The sequence below is a fragment of the Carcharodon carcharias genome, chromosome 24, assembly GCF_017639515.1.
Source record: "Carcharodon carcharias isolate sCarCar2 chromosome 24, sCarCar2.pri, whole genome shotgun sequence".
In the NCBI taxonomy this organism is placed as follows: Eukaryota; Metazoa; Chordata; class Chondrichthyes; order Lamniformes; family Lamnidae; genus Carcharodon; species Carcharodon carcharias.
This window is the reverse complement of record NC_054490.1, coordinates 13,326,327-13,345,857: the sequence shown is the minus strand read 5'-3', so window position 1 is coordinate 13,345,857 and position 19,531 is coordinate 13,326,327. Positions and strand designations below refer to the sequence as shown.

Here is a 19,531-nt window from a genome sequence, read left to right as displayed (position 1 = left end):
CCTATAACCCTTCTTATTTCTGAAAGCTCCTCCAGCCCCTACAACCACCGCCCCCCCCCCATGTCTGTAACCTCCTCCAGCCCCTGCAACCCTTCCTACCTCTATAACCTCTTCCAGCTCCTACAACCCTCCCTATCTGTGTAACCTCCTCCAGTGCCTACAACCCTCCCTATCTCTGTAACCTCCTCCAGCCTCTACAACCCTCCTGGTCTGTAACCTCCTCCAGTCCCTGTAACCCTTCCTATCTCTGTAACCTCCTCCAGCCTCTACAACCCTCCCTATCTCTGTAACCTCCTCCAGCCCCTACAACCCTCCCTATCTCTGTAACCTCCTCCAGCCCCTACAACCCTCCCTATTCTGTAACCTCCTCCAGCCCCTACAACCCTCCCTATCTCTGTAACCTCCTCCAGCCCCTACAACCCTCCCTCTCTCTGTAACCTCCTCCAGCCCCTACAACCCTCCCTATCTCTGTAACCTCCTCCAGCCCCCACAACCCTCCCTATCTCTGTAACCTCCTCCAGCCCCCACAACCCTCCCTATCTCTGTAACCTCCTCCAGCCCCAACTCTCCCTATCTCTGTAACCTCCTCCAGCCTCTACAACCCTCCCTATCTTTATAACCTCCTCCAGCCCCTACAATCTTCCCTATCTCTGTAACCTCTTCCAGCCCCTGCAACCCTCCTTATCTCTGTAACCTCCTCCAGCCCCTACAATCCTCCCAATTTCTGTGACCCCCTCCAGAGTGACACGAGATTGATGGTGCTAATGTGTATGTGCGAGAGGAGGAGAGTGGGAGAAAGAGGGGGAAGTGAAATGTGACTGTTGAAAAGGCTTCGGATGAAGACATGGTTGGCATATTGCACGCCATGACCAAATACCTACTTTGTGGGCCCACATTTCTCTGGTCACCCTACAGGTCGGCCAGTCATAATGTAAACCGACGATTTGATGAGGGAGCAGGCGAACAGTTAGTGTAAAACCCAAACACCACTAGGCTCTTGGTTTCTGTCACACATGTACTGGAACACATACCCCTCACATCATGCCATCTGCCACAATGAGAACACCCTCAGTTGATGTCAAACCCCGCTCGAAGACCCTCAAACCATCTCTCCGCCCACCATCTTGTGATGGAATCAATGATTTCAAAACAAAATGATTGCTGCAGAATACATTTGTTGAGCCTTTGGTGAGGCCACTGTAGGCGAATAGCTGCAGCGTCAGCGACAGAGTTTCTGAGGGGACGTGCAAACATGCTGGAGGCAGAATCCCTTCTGCCAGGTGTGCTGCCATGGAGACAGTTGTAGATTTCAGCACAGCAAGATCCCACAAGCATTTTACCAATCAATATTGTAATATGTTTTCCCGTTGGGAGTTCAGAGAGGAACGTTTATTATTTTCACTCACTAATCCCTTGAGTGTCATCGGCAAGTCCGGCATTTATTGCCCATCCCTAATTGCCCCTTGAGAAGGTGGTGGTGAGCTGCCTTCTTGAGCCGCTGCAGTCCCTGTGGTGTAGGTACACCCACAGCGTGGTTAGGGAGGGAGTTCCAGGATCTTGATCCAGCAACAGTGAAGGAACAGCCGATATATTTCCAAGTAGGTGTGTGGCTCAGAGGGGAACTTCCAGGTGGTGGGTGTTCCCCATGTGTCTGCTGCCCTTGTCCTTCTAGATGGTAGTGGTCGTGGGTTTGGAAGGTGCTGTTGAAGGAGCCTTGGTGAGTTGCTGCAGTGCATCTTGTAGATGGTACACACACTGCTGCTGCTGTGCGTCGATGGTGGAGGGAGTGAATGTTTGAGGATGGGTGCCAATCGAGTAAGCTTCATCCTGGATGGTCTCGAGATTGGAGGGGCTGAATACCTCACACCTGTTACTGTTAAACAGGGTCAAGCAGGCTCAATGGACCCTTCCTGTTCTCTGTCACAGACCTAAGGGACTGAATGGCATCCTCATCGTCCTGTGTAATAGGCTCGAGAAGGGGCTGAATGGCCTCCTCCTTTTCCTCTATAACAGGCTCGGGGAAGGGCTGAATGACCTTCTGGTCACACTGAGAGATGCAGGGAAGGACATGGGAGCAATTTAAATTTTATCAATCAGCCTTTTCCCACTGTGCACAACCTTCACAACAAGATTCCCACCGTCACGGGGAAGCTCTTCGAAAATAAAGACGTGAATGTAGTCATCAGCTGGACCGACGAAAACCTGCAGATAAAAGAGAATTGTGAGCAGAAACCTATCACAGCGCTCCCTCAGTACTGGTCCTCCGACAGTGCGGCACTCCCTCAGTACTGAGCCTCTGACGGTGCTGCACTCCGTCATTACTGACCCTCCGACAGTGTGCCCCTCCCTCAGTACTGACTCTCTGACAGTGCGCCGCTCCCTCAGTACTGACCCTCCGACAGTGCGCCGTTCCCTCAGTACTAACCCTCCATATCTCTAAACTCCTCCAACACCTACAACCCTCCCTATCTTTGTAACCTCCTCCAGCCCCTACAACCCTCCCTATCTCTGTATCCTCTTCCAACCCCTACAACCCTCCCTATCTCTGTAACCTCCTCCATCCCCAACAACCCTCCCTATGTGTGTGACCTCCTCCAACACCTACAACCCTCTCTATCTTTGTAACCTCCTACAGCCCTCCCTTTCTCTGTAACATCCTACAACCCTCCCTATATCTCTAACCTCCTACACCCCTACAACCCTCTCTATCTCTGTATCCTCTTCCAATCCCTAGAACCCTCCCTATCTCTGTATCCTCTTCCAACCCCTACAACCCTCCTTATCTCTGTAACCTCCTCCATCCCCAACAACCATCCCTATGTCTGTGATCTCCTCCAACCCCTACAATCCTCCTTATCTGTGTAACCCCCTCCAACCCCTAAAACCCTCCCTATGTTTGTAACCTCCTCCAACCCCAACAACACTCCCTAAATCTGTAACCTCCTCCAACTGCTTCAACCCTCCCTATCCCTCTAACCTCCTCCAGCGCCTTCAATCCTCCATATCTCTCTAACTTCCTACAACCCTCCATATCCCTGTTACCATCTCCAACTGCTACAACCCTCCCTGTTTCCGTACCTTTCTCCAATCCCCACAACCCTCCCTATCTCTGTAACCTCCTCCAGCACCTACAACCCTCCCTATCTCTGTAACCTCCTCCAGCCCCTACAACCCTCCCTATCTCTGTAACCTCCTCCAGTACCTACAACCCTCCCTATCTCTGTAACCTCCTCCAGCAACTACAACCCTCCCTATCTCTGTAACCTCCTCCAGCCCCTACAACCCTCCCTTCTCTGTAACCTCCTCCAGCCCCAGAATCTTACTTATCTCTGTAATCTCCTCCAGCCCTTACAACCCTCCCTACCTCTGTAACCTTCTCCAGCCCCTACAACCTTCTCAATCTCTGTAACTTCCTCCAGCCCCTACAACCCTCCCTATCTGTAACCTCCTCCAATCCATACAACCCTCTCTACCTTTGTAACCTCCTCCAGCCCCTACAACCCTCCCTATCTCTGTAACCTCCTACAACCCTCCCTATCTCTGTAACCTCCTACAACCCTCCCTATCACTATAACCTCATACAACCCTCCCTATCTCTGTAACCTCCTCCAGCCCCTATAACCCTCCATATCTGTCACCTCCTCCAACCCCAACAACCATCCATATCTCTGTAACCTCCTCCATCCCCTACAACCCTCCCTATTTTTGTAACCTCCTCCAGCCACTACAACTCTCCTTATCTCTGTCACCTCCTCCAACCCCTACAACCCTCCCTATCTCTGTAACCTCCTCCAGTACCTACAACCCTCCATATCTCTGTAACCTCCTCCAGCAACTACAACCCTCCCTATCTCTGTAACCTCCTCCAGCCCCTACAACCCTCCCTTCTCTGTAACCTCCTCCAGCCCCAGAATCTTACTTATCTCTGTAATCTCCTCCAGCCCTTACAACCCTCCCTACCTCTGTAACCTTCTCCAGCCCCTACAACCTTCTCAATCTCTGTAACTTCCTCCAGCCCCTACAACCCTCCCTATCTGTAACCTCCTCCAACCCATACAACCCTCTCTACCTTTGTAACCTCCTCCAGCCCCTACAACCCTCCCTATCTCTGTAACCTCCTACAACCCTCCCTATCACTGTAACCTCATACAACCCTCCCTATTTTTGTAACCTCCTCCAGCCACTACAACTCTCCTTATCTCTGTCACCTCCTCCAACCCCTACAACCCTCCCTATCTCTGTAACCTCCTCCAGCCCCTACAACCCTCATCTCTGTCACCTCCTACAACCTTCCTTATCGCTGTAACCTCCTCCAGCCCCTACAACCCTCCATATATGTCACCTCTTCCAACCCCAACAACCCTCCATATTTCTGTAACCTCCTCCATCCCCTACACCCACCCTATTTTTGTAACCTCCTACAACCCTCCCTATGTCTTTAACCTCGTTCAGCCCCTACAACCCTCCTTATATCTGTAACCACCTCCGGCCCCTACAACTCTCTGTATCTGTGTGCCCTCCTGTAATAATCCGTGAATATGGAGAGAGCTGCATTCCATTGGATCCATATCTTAAACGGTCATTGTTTCCAGCATTCTGAAGCTGTGCTGCAGTGTCAGGGGATCAGTTCTGAGGGAGTGCTGTACTATCGGAGGGTCAGTACTGAGGGAGCGCTGTGCTTTCGGAGGGTCAGTACCGAGGGAGTGCCGAACTGTGGGAGGGGCAGTCCTGTTGGAATGACGCAATGTCGGAAGGACAGTACTGAGGGAAGGCTGCACTGTTGGAGGGGCAGTCCTGTGGGTGTGTCTCACTGTCGGAGGGTCAGTACTGAGGGAGTGCCGCACTGTGGGAGGGTCAGTACTGAGGGAAGGCTGCACTGTTGGAGGGTCAGTACTGAGGGAGTACTGAACTGTCGGAGTGTTAGTACTGAGGGAGCGCTGCACTGATGGAGGGTCAGTACCGAGGGAGTGCCGAACTGTGGGAGGGGCAGTCCTGTTGGAGTGACGCAATGTCTGAGGGTCAGTACTGAGGGAACGCTGCACTGTCGGAAGGTCTGCACTGAGGGAGCGTCACACTGTCGGATGGACAGTACGGAGAGAGCGCTGCACAGCCTGAGGGCCAGCACTGAGGGAGTGCTGTGCTTTTGGAGGGTCAGTACCGAAGGAGTGCCGAACTGTGGGAGGGTCAGTACTGAAGCAGCGCTGCACAGTCGGAGGGTCAGTACTGAGGGAGTGCCGCACTGTCGGAGGGTCAGTACTGAGAGAGTGCCGCATTGTCGGAGGGTCAGTACTGAGGGAGCACTGCACTGTTGGAGAGCCACTACTGAAGGAGCGCTGCACTGCCTGAGGCCCAGCACTGAGGGAGTGCTGTGCTTTCGGAGGGTCAGTACCGAGGGAGTGCCGAACGGTGGGAGGGGCAATCCTCTTGGAGTGACGCAATGTCGGAAGGTCAATACTGAGGGAGTGCCGCACTGTCAGAGGGTCAGTGCTGAGGGAGCGCCGCACTGTCGGAGGGTCAGTGCTGAGGGAGTGCCGCACTGTCGGAGGGTCAATGCTGAGGGAGCTCCGCACTGTCGGAGGGACAGTACTGAGGGAGTGCCGCACTGTCGGAGGGTCAGTACTGAGGGAGTGCCGCACTGTCGGAGGGTCAGTACTGAGGGAGTGCTGCACTGTCGGAGGGTCAGTACCGAGGGAGTGCCGAACTGTGGGAGGGGCAGTCCTGTTGGAATGACGCAATGTCGGAAGGACAGTACTGAGGGAAGGCTGCACTGTTGGAGGGGCAGTCCTGTGGGTGTGTCTCACTGTCGGAGGGACAGTACTGAGGGAGTGCCGCACTGTCGGAGGGTCAGTACTGAGGGAGTGCCGCACTTTCGGAGGGTCAGTACTGAGGGAGTGCTGCACTGTCGGAGGGCCAGTGCTGAGGGAGTGCCGCACTGTCGGAGGGCCAGTACTGAGGGAGTGCCGAACAGTCGGAAGGTCTGCACTGAGGGAGCGTCGCACTGTCGGAGGGACAGTACGGAGGGAGCGCTGCACTGCCTGAGGGCCAGCACTGAGGGAGAGCTGTGCTTTCGGAGTGTCAGTACCGAGGGAGTGCCGAACTGTGGGAGGGTCAGTACTGAAGCAGCGTTGCACTGTCGGAGGGTCAGTACCGAGGGAGTGCGGCATTGTCGGAGGGTCAGTACTGAGGGAGCGCTGCACTGTCGGAGGGTCAGTACTGAGGGTGTGCTGCACTGTCGGAGGGTCAGTACTGAGGGAGTGCCGCACTGTCGGATGGACAGTACTGAGGGAGTGCCGCACTGTCGGAGGGACAGTACTGAGGGAGTGCCGCACTGTCGGTGGGTCAGTACTGAGGGAGTGCCGCACTGTCGGATGGACAGTACTGAGGGAGTGCCGCACTGTCGGAGGGACAGAACTGAGGGAGTGCCACACTGTCGGAGGGACATACTGAGGGAGTGCCGCACTGTCAGAGGGTCAGTACTGAGGGAGCACTGCAATGTCGGAGGCCCAGCACTGAGGGAGTGCTGTGCTTTTGGACGGTCAATACCGAGGGTGTGCCGAACTGTGGGAGTGTCAGTATTGAGGGAGTTTTGCACTGTTGGAGGGTCAGAACTGAGGGAGTGCCGCACTGTCGGAGGCTCAGAACTGAGGGAGTGCCGCACTGTCGGAGGGACAGTACAGAGGGAGTGCCGCACTGTCGGAGGGACAGTACAGAGGGAGTGCCGCACTGTCGGAGGGACAGTACAGAGGGAGTGCCGCACTGTCAGAGGGACAGTACAGAGGGAGTGCCGCACTGTCGGAGGGAAAGTACTGAGGGAGTGCCGCACTGTCGGAGGGAAAGTACTGAGGGAGTGCCGCACTGTCGGAGGGACAGTACTGAGGGCGTGCCGCACTATCGGAGGGTCAGTACTGAGGGAGTGCCGAACTGACGGATGGACAGTACTGAGGGAGCGCTGCACTGTCGGAGGGTCTGTACTGAGGGAGTGCTGCTCTGTCGGAGGGTCAGTAGTGAGGGAGCGCAGCACTGTCGGAGGGTCAGTACTGAGGGAGCACCGCACTGTCGGCAGATCAGTACTGAGAGAGCGCCGCACTGTCGGAGGGACAGTACTGAGTGAGTGCCGCACGGTCAGAGGGACAGTACTGAGTGAGTGCCGCATGGTCGGAGGGACAGTACTGAGTGAGTGCCGCACTGTCGGAGGGACAGTACTGAGGGTGTGCCGCACTGTCGGAGGGACAGTACTGAGGGAGTGCCGCACTGTCGGAGGGACAGTACTGAGGGAGTGCTGCACTGTCGGAGGGCCAGTGCTGAGGGAGTGCCGCACTGTCGGAGGGCCAGTACTGAGGGAGTGCCGAACAGTCGGAAGGTCTGCACTGAGGGAGCGTCGCACTGTCGGAGGGACAGTACGGAGGGAGCGCTGCACTGCCTGAGGGCCAGCACTGAGGGAGAGCTGTGCTTTCGGAGTGTCAGTACCGAGGGAGTGCCGAACTGTGGGAGGGTCAGTACTGAAGCAGCGTTGCACTGTCGGAGGGTCAGTACCGAGGGAGTGCGGCATTGTCGGAGGGTCAGTACTGAGGGAGCGCTGCACTGTCGGAGGGTCAGTACTGAGGGTGTGCTGCACTGTCGGAGGGTAAGTACTAAGGGAGTGCCGCACTGTCAGAGGGTCAGTACTGAGGGAGTGCCGCACTGTCAGAGGGTCACTACTGAGGCAGCGCTGTACTGTTGGAGGGCCAGTACTGAGGGAGTGCTGCACTGCTTGAGGTCCAGTACTGATGTTGTGCTCTGCTTTTGGATGGTCAGTACCGAGGGTGTGCCGAACTGTGGGAGGGGCAGTACGAAGGGGGTGCCGCACTGTCGGAGGGTCAGTACTGAGGGAGTGCCGCACTGTCGGTGGGTCAGTACTGAGGGAGTGCCGCACTGTCGGATGGACAGTACTGAGGGAGTGTTGCACTGTCGGAGGGTCAGAACTGAGGGAGTGCCACACTGTCGGAGGGACTGTACTGAGGGAGTGCCTCACTGTCGGAGGGACAGTACTGAGGGAGTGCCTCACTGTCGGAGGGACAGTACTGAGGGAGTGCCGCACTGTTGGAGGGTCAGTACCAAGGGAGTGCCGAACTGTGGGAGGGGCAGTCCTGTTGGAGTGACGCAAAGTCGGAGGGTCAGTGCTGAGGAATTGCCGCACTGTTTGAGGGCCAGTACTGAGGGAGTGCCGCACCGTCGGAGGGTCAGTGCCGAAGGAGCGCCGATCTGTCGGAGGGTCAGTACTGAGGGAGCGTGGCACTGTCGGAGGGTCAGTACTGAGGGAGCGTGGCACTGTCGGAGGGTCAGTACTGAGGGAAGGCTGCACTGTTGGAGGGTCAGTACTGAGGGAGTACCGAACTGTCGGAATGTTAATACTGAGGGTGCGCTGCTCTAATGGAGGGTCACTACTGAAGGAAGGCTGCACTGTTGGAGGGTCAGTACTGAGGGAGCGGCGAACTGTCGGAGGGTCAGTGCTGAGGGAGCGCTGCACTGTCGGAGGGTCTGTACTGAGGGAGCGCTGCACTGTCGGAGGGTCTGTACTGAGGGAGTGCTGCTCTGTCGGAGGGTCAGTAGTGAGGGAGCGCAGCACTGTCGGAGGGTCAGTACTGAGGGAGCACCGCACTGTCGGCAGATCAGTACTGAGAGAGCGCCGCACTGTCGGAGGGACAGTACTGAGTGAGTGCCGCACGGTCAGAGGGACAGTCTTGAGTGAGTGCCGCATGGTCGGAGGGACAGTACTGAGTGAGTGCCGCACTGTCGGAGGGACAGTACTGAGGGTGTGCCGCACTGTCGGAGGGACAGTACTGATGGAGTGCCGCACTGTCGGAGGGACAGTACTGAGGGAGTGCCTCACTGTCGGAGGGACAGTACTGAGGGAGTGCCTCACTGTCGGAGGGACAGTACTGAGGGAGTGCCGCACTGTTGGAGGGTCAGTACCAAGGGAGTGCCGAACTGTGGGAGGGGCAGTCCTGTTGGAGTGACGCAATGTCGGAGGGTCAGTGCTGAGGAAGTGCCGCACTGTTTGAGGGCCAGTACTGAGGGAGTGCAGCACTGTCGGAGGGTCAGTACTGAGGGAGCGCCGCTCTGTCGGAGGGTCAGTACTGAGGGAGCGTGGCACTGTCGGAGGGTCAGTACTGAGGGAAGGCTGCACTGTTGGAGGGTCAGTACTGAGGGAGTACCGAACTGTCGGAATGTTAATACTGAGGGTGCGCTGCTCTAATGGAGAGTCACTACTGAGGGAAGGCTGCACTGTTGGAGGGTCAGTACTGAGGGAGCGTAGAACTGTCGGAGGGTCAGTACTGAGGGAGCGCTGCACTGTCGGAGGGTCTGTACTGAGGAAGCGCTGCACTGTCGGAGGGTCTGTACTGAGGGAGTGCTGCCCTGTCGGAGGGTCAGTAGTGAGGGAGCGCCTCACTGTCGGAGGGTCAGTACTGAGGGAGCACCGCACTGTCGGCGGATCAGTACTGAGGGTGCGCCGCACTGTCGGAGGGACAGTACTGAGTGAATGCCGCACGGTCAGAGGGACAGTACTGAGTGAGTGCCGCACGGTCGGAGGGACAGTACTGAGTGAGTGCCGCACTGTTGGAGGGACAGTACTGAGTGAGTGCCGCACTGTCGGAGGGACAGTACTGAGGGAGTGTTGCACTGTCGGAGGGTCAGTACTGAGGGAGCGCCGCACTGTCGGAGGGTCAGTACTGAGGGAGTACCGAACTGTCGGAGTGTTAATACTGAGGGTGCGCTGCAAGGACGGAGGGTCAGCACTGAGGGAGTGCCGCACTGTCGGAGGGGCTGTACTGAGGGAGCGCTGCACTGTCGGAGGGTCAGTCCTGAGGGAGTGCCGCACTGTCGGATGGTCAGTACTGAGGGAGTGCCGCACTGTCGGAGGGTCAGTGCTGAGGGAGTGCCGCACTGTCGGAGGGTCAGTGCTGAGGGAGTGCCGCACTGTCGGAGGGTCAATGCTGAGGGAGCTCCGCACTGTCGGAGGGACAGTACTGAGGGAGTGCCGCAATGTCGGAGGGTCAGTACTGAGGGAGTGCCGCACGTTCGGAGGGTCAGTACTGAGGGAGTCCTGCACTGTCGGAGGGTCAGTACCGAGGGAGTGCCGAACTGTGGGAGGGGCAGTCCTGTTGGAATGACGCAATGTCGGAAGGACAGTACTGAGGGAAGGCTGCACTGTTGGAGGGGCAGTCCTGTGGGTGTGTCTCACTGTCGGAGGGACAGTACAGAGGGAGTGCCGCACTGTCGGAGGGACAGTACAGAGGGAGTGCCGCACTGTCGGAGCGACATTTCAGAGGGAGTGCCGCACTGTCGGAGGGACAGTACAGAGGGAGTGCCGCACTGTCGGAGGGAAAGTACTGAGGGAGTGCCGCACTGTCGGAGGGAAAGTACTGAGGGAGTGCCGCACTGTCGGAGGGACAGTACTGAGGGCGTGCCGCACTATCGGAGGGTCAGTACTGAGGGAGTGCCGAACTGACGGATGGACAGTACTGAGGGAGTGCCGAACTGACGGATGGACAGCACTGAGGGAGTGCCGCACTGTCGGAGGGACAGTACTGAGGGAGTGCTGCACTGTCGGAGGGACGGTACTGAGGGAGTGCCGCACTGTCGGAGGGTCAGTACTGAGGGAGCGCTGCACTGTCGGAGGGTGAGTACTGAAGGAGCGCTGCACTGTCGGAGGCCCAGCACTGAGGGAGTGCTGTGCTTTTGGACGGTCAGTACCAAGGGTGTGCCGAACTGTGGGAGTGTCAGTATTGAGGGAGTTTTGCACTGTCGGAGGGTCAGAACTGAGGGAGTGCCGCACTGTCGGAGGGTCAGAACTGAGGGAGTGCCGCACTGTCGGAGGGACAGTACTGAGGGAGTGCCGCACTTTCGGAGGGACAGTACTGAGGGAGTGCCGCACTGTCGGAGGTACAGTACTGAGGGAGTGCCGCACTGTCGAGGGACAGTACTGAGGGAGTGCCGCACTGTCGGAGGGACAGTACTGAGGAAGTGCCGCACTGTCGGAGGGACAGTACTGAGGGGGTGCCGCAATATCGGAGGGACAGTGCTGAGCGAGTGCCGCTCTGTCGGAGGGACAGTACTGAGGGAGTGCCGCTCTGTCGGAGGGACAGTACTGAGGGAGTGCCGCACAGTCGCAGGGACAGTACTGAGGGAGTGCCGCACTGTCGCAGGGACAGTACTGAAGGACTGCCGCACTGTCAGAGGGACAGTACTGAGGGAGTGCCGCACTGTCGGAGGGACAGTACTGAGGGCGTGCCGCACTATCGGAGGGTCAGTACTGAGGGAGTGCCGAACTGTCGGATGGACAGTACTGAGGGAGTGCCGCACTGTCGGAGGGACAGTACTGAGGGAGCGCTGCACTGTCGGAGGGTCAGTACTGAGGGAGCGCTGCACTGTCGGAGGGTGAGTACTGAAGGAGCGCTGCACTGTCGGAGGCCCAGCACTGCGGGAGTGCTGTGCTTTTGGACGGTCAGTACCAAGGGTGTGCCGAACTGTGGGAGTGTCAGTATTGAGGGAGTTTTGCATTGTCGGAGGGTCAGAACTGAGGGAGTGCCGCACTGTTGGAGGGACAGTACTGAGGGAGTGCCGCACTGTCGGAGGGACAGTACTGAGGGAGTGCCGCAATGTCGGAGGGACAGTGCTGAGCGAGTGCCGCACTGTCGGAGGGAAAGTACTGAGGGTGTGCCGCACTGTCGGAGGGACAGTACTGAGGGTGTGCCGCACTGTCGGAGGGACAGTACTGAGGGAGTGCCGCACTGTCGGAGGGACAGTACTGAGGGAGTGCCGCACTGTCGGAGGGACAGTACTGAGGGAGTGCCGCACTGTCGGAGGGACAGTACTGAGGGAGTGCCGCACTGTCGGAGGGACAGTACTGAGGGAGTGCCGCACTGTCGGAGGGACAGTACTGAGGGAGTGCCTCACTGTCGGAGGGACAGTACTGAGGGAGTGCCGCACTGTTGGAGGGTCAGTACCAAGGGAGTGCCGAACTGTGGGAGGGGCAGTCCTGTTGGAGTGACGCAATGTCGGAGGGTCAGTGCTGAGGAAGTGCCGCACTGTTTGAGGGCCAGTACTGAGGGAATGCAGCACTGTCGGAGGGTCAGCACTGAGGGAGCGCCGCTCTGTCGGAGGGTCAGTACTGAGGGAGCGTGGCACTGTCGGAGGGTCAGTACTGAGGGAAGGCTGCACTGTTGGAGGGTCAGTACTGAGGGAGTACCGAACTGTCGGAATGTTAATACTGAGGGTGCGCTGCTCTAATGGAGGGTCACTACTGAGGGAAGGCTGCACTGTTGGAGGGTCAGTACTGAGGGAGCGGCGAACTGTCGGAGGGTCAGTGCTGAGGGAGCGCTGCACTGTCGGAGGGTCTGTACTGAGGAAGCGCTGCACTGTCGGAGGGTCTGTACTGAGGGAGTGCTGCCCTGTCGGAGGGTCAGTAGTGAGGGAGCGCCTCACTGTCGGAGGGTCAGTACTGAGGGAGCACTGCACTGTCGGCGGATCAGTACTGAGGGAGCGCCGCACTGTCGGAGGGACAGTACTGAGTGAGTGCCGCACGGTCAGAGGGACAGTACTGAGTGAGTGCCGCACGGTCGGAGGGACAGTACTGAGTGAGTGCTGCACTGTTGGAGGGACAGTACTGAGTGAGTGCCGCACTGTCGGAGGGACAGTACTGAGGGAGTGTTGCACTGTCGGAGGGTCAGTACTGAGGGAGCGCCGCACTGTCGGAGGGTCAGCACTGAGGGAGTGCCGCACTGTCGGAGGGGCTGTACTGAGGGAGCGCTGCACTGTCGGAGGGTCAGTCCTGAGGGAGTGCCGCACTGTCGGATGGTCAGTACTGAGGGAGTGCCGCACTGTCGGAGGGTCAGTGCTGAGGGAGTGCCGCACTGTCGGAGGGTCAGTGCTGAGGGAGTGCCGCACTGTCGGAGGGTCAATGCTGAGGGAGCTCCGCACTGTCGGAGGGACAGTACTGAGGGAGTGCCGCACTTTCGGAGGGTCAGTACTGAGGGAGTCCTGCACTGTCGGAGGGTCAGTACTGAGGGAGTGTTGCACTGTCGGAGGGTCAGAACTGAGGGAGTGCCACACTGTCGGAGGGACAGTACTGAGGGAGTGCCTCACTGTCGGAGGGACAGTACTGAGGGAATGCCTCACTGTCGGAGGGACAGTACTGAGGGAGTGCCGCACTGTTGGAGGGTCAGTACCAAGGGAGTGCCGAACTGTGGGAGGGGCAGTCCTGTTGGAGTGACGCAATGTCGGAGGGTCAGTGCTGAGGAATTGCCGCACTGTTTGAGGGCCAGTACTGAGGGAGTGCCGCACCGTCGGAGGGTCAGTGCCGAGGGAGCGCCGCTCTGTCGGAGGGTCAGTACTGAGGGAGCGTGGCACTGTCGGAGGGTCAGTACTGAGGGAGCGTGGCACTGTCGGAGGGTCAGTACTGAGGGAAGGCTGCACTGTTGGAGGGTCAGTACTGAGGGAGTACCGAACTGTCGGAATGTTAATACTGAGGGTGCGCTGCTCTAATGGAGGGTCACTACTGAGGGAAGGCTGCACTGTTGGAGGGTCAGTACTGAGGGAGCGGCGAACTGTCGGAGGGTCAGTGCTGAGGGAGCGCTGCACTGTCGGAGGGTCTGTACTGAGGGAGCGCTGCACTGTCGGAGGGTCTGTACTGAGGGAGTGCTGCTCTGTCGGAGGGTCAGTAGTGAGGGAGCGCAGCACTGTCGGAGGGTCAGTACTGAGGGAGCACCGCACTGTCGGCAGATCAGTACTGAGAGAGCGCCGCACTGTCGGAGGGACAGTACTGAGTGAGTGCCGCACTGTCAGAGGGACAGTACTGAGTGAGTGCCGCATGGTCGGAGGGACAGTACTGAGTGAGTGCCGCACTGTCGGAGGGACAGTACTGAGGGTGTGCCGCACTGTCGGAGGGACAGTACTGAGGGAGTGCCGCACTGTCGGAGGGACAGTACTGAGGGAGTGCTGCACTGTCGGAGGGCCAGTGCTGAGGGAGTGCCGCACTGTCGGAGGGCCAGTACTGAGGGAGTGCCGAACAGTCGGAAGGTCTGCACTGAGGGAGCGTCGCACTGTCGGAGGGACAGTACGGAGGGAGCGCTGCACTGCCTGAGGGCCAGCACTGAGGGAGAGCTGTGCTTTCGGAGTGTCAGTACCGAGGGAGTGCCGAACTGTGGGAGGGTCAGTACTGAAGCAGCGTTGCACTGTCGGAGGGTCAGTACCGAGGGAGTGCGGCATTGTCGGAGGGTCAGTACTGAGGGAGCGCTGCACTGTCGGAGGGTCAGTACTGAGGGTGTGCTGCACTGTCGGAGGGTCAGTACTAAGGGAGTGCCGCACTGTCAGAGGGTCAGTACTGAGGGAGTGCCGCACTGTCAGAGGGTCACTACTGAGGCAGCGCTGTACTGTTGGAGGGCCAGTACTGAGGGAGTGCTGCACTGCTTGAGGTCCAGTACTGATGTTGTGCTCTGCTTTTGGATGGTCAGTACCGAGGGTGTGCCGAACTGTGGGAGGGGCAGTACGAAGGGGGTGCCGCACTGTCGGAGGGTCAGTACTGAGGGAGTGCCGCACTGTCGGTGGGTCAGTACTGAGGGAGTGCCGCACTGTCGGATGGACAGTACTGAGGGAGTGTTGCACTGTCGGAGGGTCAGAACTGAGGGAGTGCCACACTGTCGGAGGGACAGTACTGAGGGAGTGCCTCACTGTCGGAGGGACAGTACTGAGGGAGTGCCTCACTGTCGGAGGGACAGTACTGAGGGAGTGCCGCACTGTTGGAGGGTCAGTACCAAGGGAGGGCCGAACTGTGGGAGGGGCAGTCCTGTTGGAGTGACGCAATGTCGGAGGGTCAGTGCTGAGGAATTGCCGCACTGTTTGAGGGCCAGTACTGAGGGAGTGCCGCACCGTCGGAGGGTCAGTGCCGAGGGAGCGCCGCTCTGTCGGAGGGTCAGTACTGAGGGAGCGTGGCACTGTCGGAGGGTCAGTACTGAGGGAGCGTGGCACTGTCGGAGGGTCAGTACTGAGGGAAGGCTGCACTGTTGGAGGGTCAGTACTGAGGGAGTACCGAACTGTCGGAATGTTAATACTGAGGGTGCGCTGCTCTAATGGAGGGTCACTACTGAGGGAAGGCTGCACTGTTGGAGGGTCAGTACTGAGGGAGCGGCGAACTGTCGGAGGGTCAGTGCTGAGGGAGCGCTGCACTGTCGGAGGGTCTGTACTGAGGGAGCGCTGCACTGTCGGAGGGTCTGTACTGAGGGAGTGCTGCTCTGTCGGAGGGTCAGTAGTGAGGGAGCGCAGCACTGTCGGAGGGTCAGTACCGAGGGAGCACCGCACTGTCGGCAGATCAGTACTGAGAGAGCGCCGCACTGTCGGAGGGACAGTACTGAGTGAGTGCCGCACGGTCAGAGGTACAGTACTGAGTGAGTGCCGCATGGTCGGAGGGACAGTACTGAGTGAGTGCCGCACTGTCGGAGGGACAGTACTGAGGGTGTGCCGCACTGTCGGAGGGACAGTACTGATGGAGTGCCGCACTGTCGGAGGGACAGTACTGAGGGAGTGCCTCACTGTCGGAGGGACAGTACTGAGGGAGTGCCTCACTGTCGGAGGGACAGTACTGAGGGAGTGCCTCACTGTCGGAGGGACAGTACTGAGGGAGTGCCGCACTGTTGGAGGGTCAGTACCAAGGGAGTGCCGAACTGTGGGAGGGGCAGTCCTGTTGGAGTGACGCAATGTCGGAGGGTCAGTGCTGAGGAAGTGCCGCACTGTTTGAGGGCCAGTACTGAGGGAATGCAGCACTGTCGGAGGGTCAGTACTGAGGGAGCGCCGCTCTGTCGGAGGGTCAGTACTGAGGGAGCGTGGCACTGTCGGAGGGTCAGTACTGAGGGAAGGCTGCACTGTTGGAGGGTCAGTACTGAGGGAGTACCGAACTGTCGGAATGTTAATACTGAGGGTGCGCTGCTCTAATGGAGGGTCACTACTGAGGGAAGGCTGCACTGTTGGAGGGTCAGTACTGAGGGAGCGTCGAACTGTCGGAGGGTCAGTACTGAGGGAGCGCTGCACTGTCGGAGGGTCTGTACTGAGGAAGCGCTGCACTGTCGGAGGGTCTGTACTGAGGGAGTGCTGCCCTGTCGGAGGGTCAGTAGTGAGGGAGCGCCTCACTGTCGGAGGGTCAGTACTGAGGGATCACCGCACTGTTGGCGGATCAGTACTGAGGGAGCGCCGCACTGTCAGAGGGACAGTACTGATTGAATGCCGCACGGTCAGAGGGACAGTACTGAGTGAGTGCCGCACGGTCGGAGGGACAGTACTGAGTGAGTGCCGCACTGTTGGAGGGACAGTACTGAGTGAGTGCCGCACTGTCGGAGGGACAGTACTGAGGGAGTGTTGCACTGTCGGAGGGTCAGTACTGAGGGAGCGCCGCACTGTCGGAGGGTCAGTACTGAGGGAGTACCGAACTGTCGGAGTGTTAATACTGAGGGTGCGCTGCAAGGACGGAGGTTCAGCACTGAGGGAGTGCCGCACTGTCGGAGGGGCTGTACTGAGGGAGCGCTGCACTGTCGGAGGGTCAGTCCTGAGGGAGTGCCGCACTGTCGGATGGTCAGTACTGAGGGAGTGCCGCACTGTCGGAGGGTCAGTGCTGAGGGAGTGCCGCACTGTCGGAGGGTCAGTGCTGAGGGAGTGCCGCACTGTCGGAGGGTCAATGCTCAGGGAGCTCCGCACTGTCGGAGGGACAGTACTGAGGGAGTGCCGCAATGTCGGAGGGTCAGTACTGAGGGAGTGCCGCACTTTCGGAGGGTCAGTACTGAGGGAGTCCTGCACTGTCGGAGGGTCAGTACCGAGGGAGTGCCGAACTGTGGGAGGGGCAGTCCTGTTGGAATGACGCAATGTCGGAAGGACAGTCCTGAGGGAAGGCTGCACTGTTGGAGGGGCAGTCCTGTGGGTGTGTCTCACTGTCGGAGGGACAGTACTGAGGGAGTGCCGCACTGTCGGAGGGTCAGTACTGAGGGAGTGCCGCACTTTCGGAGGGTCAGTACTGAGGGAGTGCTGCACTGTCGGAGGGCCAGTGCTGAGGGAGTGCCGCACTGTCGGAGGGCCAGTACTGAGGGAGTGCCGAACAGTCGGAAGGTCTGCACTGAGGGAGCGTCGCACTGTCGGAGGGACAGTACGGAGGGAGCGCTGCACTGCCTGAGGGCCAGCACTGAGGGAGAGCTGTGCTTTCGGAGTGTCAGTACCGAGGGAGTGCCGAACTGTGGGAGGGTCAGTACTGAAGCAGCGTTGCACTGTCGGAGGGTCAGTACCGAGGGAGTGCGGCATTGTCGGAGGGTCAGTACTGAGGGAGCGCTGCACTGTCGGAGGGTCAGTACTGAGGGTGTGCTGCACTGTCGGAGGGTCAGTACTAAGGGAGTGCCGCACTGTCAGAGGGTCAGTACTGAGGGAGTGCCGCACTGTCAGAGGGTCACTACTGAGGCAGCGCTGTACTGCTGGAGGGCCAGTACTGAGGGAGTGCTGCACTGCTTGAGGTCCAGTACTGAGGTTGTGCTCTGCTTTTGGATGGTCAGTACCGAGGGTGTGCCGAACTGTGGGAGGGGCAGTACGAAGGGGGTGCCGCACTGTCGGAGGGTCAGTACTGAGGGAGTGCCGCACTGTCGGTGGGTCAGTACTGAGGGAGTGCCGCACTGTCGGATGGACAGTACTGAGGGAGTGTTGCACTGTCGGAGGGTCAGAACTGAGGGAGTGCCACACTGTCGGAGGGACAGTACTGAGGGAGTGCCTCACTGTCGGAGGGACAGTACTGAGGGAGTGCCTCACTGTCGGAGGGACAGTACTGAGGGAGTGCCGCACTGTTGGAGGGTCAGTACCAAGGGAGTGCCGAACTGTGGGAGGGGCAGTCCTGTTGGAGTGACGCAATGTCGGAGGGTCAGTGCTGAGGAATTGCCGCACTGTTTGAGGGCCAGTACTGAGGGAGTGCCGCACCGTCGGAGGGTCAGTGCCGAGGGAGCGCCGCTCTGTCGGAGGGTCAGTACTGAGGGAGCGTGGCACTGTCGGAGGGTCAGTACTGAGGGAGCGTGGCACTGTCGGAGGGTCAGTACTGAGGGAAGGCTGCACTGTTGGAGGGTCAGTACTGAGGGAGTACCGAACTGTCGGAATGTTAATACTGAGGGTGCGCTGCTCTAATGGAGGGTCACTACTGAGGGAAGGCTGCACTGTTGGAGGGTCAGTACTGAGGGAGCGGCGAACTGTCGGAGGGTCAGTGCTGAGGGAGCGCTGCACTGTCGGAGGGTCTGTACTGAGGGAGCGCTGCACTGTCGGAGGGTCTGTACTGAGGGAGTGCTGCTCTGTCGGAGGGTCAGTAGTGAGGGAGCGCAGCACTGTCGGAGGGTCAGTACTGAGGGAGCACCGCACTGTCGGCAGATCAGTACTGAGAGAGCGCCGCACTGTCGGAGGGACAGTACTGAGTGAGTGCCGCACGGTCAGAGGGACAGTACTGAGTGAGTGCCGCATGGTCGGAGGGACAGTACTGAGTGAGTGCCGCACTGTCGGAGGGACAGTGCTGAGGGTGTGCCGCACTGTCGGAGGGACAGTACTGAGGGAGTGCCGCACTGTCGGAGGGACAGTACTGAGGGAGTGCCGCACTGTCGGAGGAACAGTACTGAGGGAGTGCCGCACTGTCGGAGGGACAGTACTGATGGAGTGCCGCACTGTCGGAGGGACAGTACTGAGGGAGTGCCTCACTGTCGGAGGGACAGTACTGAGGGAGTGTCTCACTGTCGGAGGGACAGTACTGAGGGAGTGCCGCACTGTTGGAGGGTCAGTACCAAGGGTGTGCCGAACTGTGGGAGGGGCAGTCCTGTTGGAGTGACGCAATGTCGGAGGGTCAGTGCTGAGGAAGTGCCGCACTGTTTGAGGGCCAGTACTGAGGGAGTGCAGCACTGTCGGAGGGTCAGTACTGAGGGAGCGCCGCTCTGTCGGAGGGTCAGTACTGAGGGAGCGTGGCACTGTCGGAGGGTCAGTACTGAGGGAGCGCTGCACTGTCGGAGGGTCAGTACTGAGGGTGTGCTGCACTGTCGGAGGGTCAGTACTAAGGGAGTGCCGCACTGTCAGAGGGTCAGTACTGAGGGAGTGCCGCACTGTCAGAGGGTCACTACTGAGGCAGCGCTGTACTGTTGGAGGGCCAGTACTGAGGGAGTACCGAACTGTCGGAATGTTAATACTGAGGGTGCGCTGCTCTAATGGAGGTTCACTACCGAGGGAAGGCTGCACTGTTGGAGGGTCAGTACTGAGGGAGCGGCGAACTGTCGGAGGGTCAGTAATGAGGGAGCGCTGCACTGTCGGAGGGTCTGTACTGAGGAAGCGCTGCACTGTCGGAGGGTCTGTACTGAGGGAGTGCTGCCCTGTCGGAGGGTCAGTAGTGAGGGAGCGCCTCACTGTCGGAGGGTCAGTACTGAGGGAGCACCGCACTGTCGGCGGATCAGTACTGAGGGAGCGCCGCACTGTCGGAGGGACAGTACTGAGTGAGTGCCGCACGGTC

At 59.0% G+C, this 19,531-nt stretch overlaps 1 protein-coding gene across 1 annotated transcript in view; it reads right to left on the bottom strand.

Moving 5' to 3' along the window:
* Window positions 1–1,977: 1,977 nt before the first annotated feature.
* The window catches only part of LOC121269401 (NAD(P)(+)--arginine ADP-ribosyltransferase 2-like), a 204,369-nt gene continuing 186,815 nt past the window's right edge, over window positions 1,978–19,531 (bottom strand). The window contains exon 2 of the transcript XR_005941357.1: window positions 1,978–2,202. The gene's annotated coding sequence lies outside the window, so the exon portion shown is untranslated. The remainder of the gene's footprint in view (window positions 2,203–19,531) is intronic.